General features: G+C 47.4%; 4 non-coding genes and 3 pseudogenes across 4 annotated transcripts; all 7 read left to right on the forward strand.

The window, feature by feature from the left end:
• Window positions 1-407: 407 nt before the first annotated feature.
• Window positions 408-526, forward strand: LOC123173977 (5S ribosomal RNA). Its single transcript, XR_006486660.1, has one exon. It is a non-coding gene; the product is annotated as a 5S ribosomal RNA (ribosomal RNA).
• A 371-nt stretch (window positions 527-897) lies between these two features.
• On the forward strand, window positions 898-1016 carry LOC123173860 (5S ribosomal RNA). Its single transcript, XR_006486575.1, has one exon. It is a non-coding gene; the product is annotated as a 5S ribosomal RNA (ribosomal RNA).
• A 371-nt stretch (window positions 1017-1387) lies between these two features.
• On the forward strand, window positions 1388-1493 carry LOC123173920 (uncharacterized; annotated as a pseudogene).
• A 370-nt stretch (window positions 1494-1863) lies between these two features.
• On the forward strand, window positions 1864-1969 carry LOC123173932 (uncharacterized; annotated as a pseudogene).
• A 371-nt stretch (window positions 1970-2340) lies between these two features.
• LOC123173897 (5S ribosomal RNA) lies at window positions 2341-2459 on the forward strand. Its single transcript, XR_006486610.1, has one exon. It is a non-coding gene; the product is annotated as a 5S ribosomal RNA (ribosomal RNA).
• Window positions 2460-2831: 372 nt separating this feature from the next.
• On the forward strand, window positions 2832-2937 carry LOC123173930 (uncharacterized; annotated as a pseudogene).
• Window positions 2938-3306: 369 nt separating this feature from the next.
• On the forward strand, window positions 3307-3425 carry LOC123173890 (5S ribosomal RNA). Its single transcript, XR_006486604.1, has one exon. It is a non-coding gene; the product is annotated as a 5S ribosomal RNA (ribosomal RNA).
• Window positions 3426-3572: the final 147 nt, after the last annotated feature.

Here is a 3572-nt window from a genome sequence, read left to right on the forward strand (position 1 = left end):
TGGGTGACCTCCTGGGAAGTCCTCGTGTTGCATTCCCTTTTTAATTATTTTTTGCGCCTCGTGACAAACATATCGCATGTGCGCGATATATATTAAGCCCGTTATATTATTTTTGACATTTGCGATATGTTTTAGCTCGCTGCTCATTGGTCACGCGTCTAGAGGCGGCTTTGTGGCGCGAGGAGCGCGTTCTGAAAGGGGTAAAAAAATACGTGTTGCTGCGGTATAGAGGGAGGGGTGGAAACCGTGGTAAACTCGTCTCCGTGTTTGAGGGGGGGGAGTAAGTAGTATATATAGGGCATTATCCATTATTAGGCAACGGTTGTAATGGTAGTAAGAATGACAATCATCTTGGCAGTGGACCTGGGAGTGGCAAGCATAAGGGACGAAGGCGGGGGTAACATGTCGGATGCGATCATACCAGCACTAAAGCACCGGATCCCATCAGAACTCCGAAGTTAAGCGTGCTTGGGCGAGAGTAGTACTAGGATGGGTGACCTCCTGGAAAATCCTCGTTTTGCATTCCCTTTTTAATTATTTTTTGTGCCTCCTGACAAACATATCGCATGTGCGCGATATATATTAACCCCGTTATATTATTTTTGACATTTGCGATATGTTTTAGCTCGCTGCTCATTGGTCACGCGTCTAGAGGCGGCTTTGTGGCGCGAGGAGCGCGTTCTGAATGGGGTAAAAAAATACGTGTTGCTGCGGTATAGAGGGAGGGGTGGAAACCGTGGTAAACTCGTCTCCGTGTTTGAGGGGGGGGAGTAAGTAGTATATATAGGGCATTATCCATTATTAGGCAACGGTTGTAATGGTAGTAAGAATGACAATCATCTTTGCAGTGGACTTGGGAGTGGCAAGCATAAGGGACGAAGGCGGGGGTAACATGTCGGATGCGATCATACCAGCACTAAAGCACCGGATCCCATCAGAACTCCGTAGTTAAGCGTGCTTGGGCGAGAGTAGTACTAGGATGGGTGACCTCGTGGCAAGTCCTCGTGTTGCATTCCCTTTTTAATTATTTTTGCGGCTCGTGACAAACATATCGCATGTGCGCGATATATATTAACCCCGTTATATTATTTTTGACATTTGCGATATGTTTTAGCTCGCTGCTCATTGGTCACGCGTCTAGAGGCGGCTTTGTGGCGCGAGGAGCGCGTTCTGAAAGGGGTAAAAAAATACGTGTTGCTGCGGTATAGAGGGAGGGGTGGAAACCGTGGTAAACTCGTCTCCGTGTTTGAGGGGGGGGGAGTAAGTAGTATATATAGGGCATTATCCATTATTAGGCAACGGTTGTAATGGTAGTAAGAATGACAATCATCTTTGCAGTGGACCTGGGAGTGGCAAGCATAAGGGACGAAGGCGGGGGTAACATGTGGGATGCGATCATAGCAGCACTAAAGCACCGGATCCCATCAGAACTCCGAAGTTAAGCGTGCTTGGGTGAGAGTAGTACTAGGATGGGTGACCTCGTGTTGCATTCCCTTTTTAATTATTTTTTGCGCCTCGTGACAAACATATCGCATGTGCGCGATATATATTAACCCCGTTATATTATTTTTGACATTTGCGATATGTTTTAGCTCGCAGCTCATTGGTCACGCGTCTAGAGGCGGCTTTGTGGCGCGAGGAGCGCGTTCTGAAAGGGGTAAAAAATACGTGTTGCTGCGGTATAGAGGGAGGGGTGGAAACCGTGGTAAACTCGTCTCCGTGTTTGAGGGGGGGGAGTAAGTAGTATATATAGGGCATTATCCATCATTAGGCAACGGTTGTAATGGTAGTAAGAATGACAATCATCTTTGCAGTGGACCTGGGAGTGGCAAGCATAAGGGACGAAGGCGGGGGTAACATGTGGGATGCGATCATAGCAGCACTAAAGCACCGGATCCCATCAGAACTCCGAAGTTAAGCGTGCTTGGGTGAGAGAAGTACTAGGATGGGTGACCTCGTGTTGCATTCCCTTTTTAATTATTATTTTTTCCTCGTGACAAACATATCGCATGTGCGCGATATATATTAACCCCGTTATATTATTTTTGACATTTGCGATATGTTTTAGCTCGCTGCTCATTGGTCACGTGTCTAGAGGCGGCTTTGTGGCGCGAGGAGCGCGTTCTGAAAGGGGTAAAAAAATAAGTGTTGCTGCGGTATAGAGGGAGGGGTGGAAACCGTGGTAAACTCGTCCCCGTGTTTGAGGGGGGGGAGTAAGTAGTATATATAGGGCATTATCCATTATTAGGCAACGGTTGTAATGGTAGTAAGAATGACAATCATCTTTGCAGTAGACCTGGGAGTGGCAAGCATAAGGGACGAAGGCGGGGGTAGCATGTCGGATGCGATCATACCAGCACTAGAGCACCGGATCCCATCAGAACTCCGTTGTTAAGCGTGCTTGGGCGAGAGTAGTACTAGGATGGGTGACCTCCTGGCAAGTCCTCGTGTTGCATTCCCTTTTTAATTATTTTTGCGGCTCGTGACAAACATATCGCATGTGCGCGATATATATTAACCCCGTTATATTATTTTTGACATTTGCGATATGTTTTAGCTCGCTGCTCATTGGTCACGCGTCTAGAGGCGGCTTTGTGGCGCGAGGAGCGCGTTCTGAAAGGGGTAAAAAAATACGTGTTGCTGCGGTATAGAGGGAGGGGTGGAAACCGTGGTAAACTCGTCTCCGTGTTTGAGGGGGGGGGGAGTAAGTAGTATATATAGGGCATTATCCTTTATTAGGCAACGGTTGTAATGGTAGTAAGAATGACAATCATCTTTGCAGTGGACGAGGGAGTGGCAAGCATAAGGGACGAAGGCGGGGGTAACATGTCGGATGCGATCATACCAGCACTAAAGCACCGGATCCCATCAGAACTCCGAAGTTAAGCGTGCTGGGGTGAGAGTCGTACTAGGATGGGTGTCCTCGTGTTGCATTCCCTTTTTAATTATTTTTTGCGCCTCGTGACAAACATATCGCATGTGCGCGATATATATTAACCCCGTTATATTATTCTTGACATTTGCGATATGTTTTAGCTCGCTGCTCATTGGTCACGCGTCTAGAGGCGGCTTTGTGGCGCGAGGAGCGCGTTCTGAAAGGGGTAAAAAATATGTTTTGATGCGGTATACAGGGAGGGGTGGAAACCGTGGTAAACTTTTAGCCGTGTTTGAGGGGGGGAGTAAGTAGTATATATAGGGCATTATCCATTATTAGGCAACGGTTGTAATGGTAGTAAGAATGACAATCATCTTTGCAGTGGACTTGGGAGTGGCAAGCATAAGGGACGAAGGCGGGGGTAACATGTCGGATGCGATCATACCAGCACTAAAGCACCGGATCCCATCAGAACTCCGTAGTTAAGCGTGCTTAGGCGAGAGTAGTACTAGGATGGGTGACCTCCTGGCAAGTCCTCGTGTTGCATTCCCTTTTTAATTATTTTTGCGCCTCGTGACAAACATATCGCATGTGCGCGATATATATTAACCCCGTTATATTATTTTTGACATTTGCGATATGTTTTAGCTCGCTGCTCATTGGTCACGCGTCTAGAGGCAGCTTTGTGGCGCGAGGA

Source organism: Triticum aestivum, unplaced genomic scaffold, assembly GCF_018294505.1.
Source record: "Triticum aestivum cultivar Chinese Spring unplaced genomic scaffold, IWGSC CS RefSeq v2.1 scaffold45329, whole genome shotgun sequence".
NCBI lineage: Eukaryota > Viridiplantae > Streptophyta > Magnoliopsida > Poales > Poaceae > Triticum > Triticum aestivum.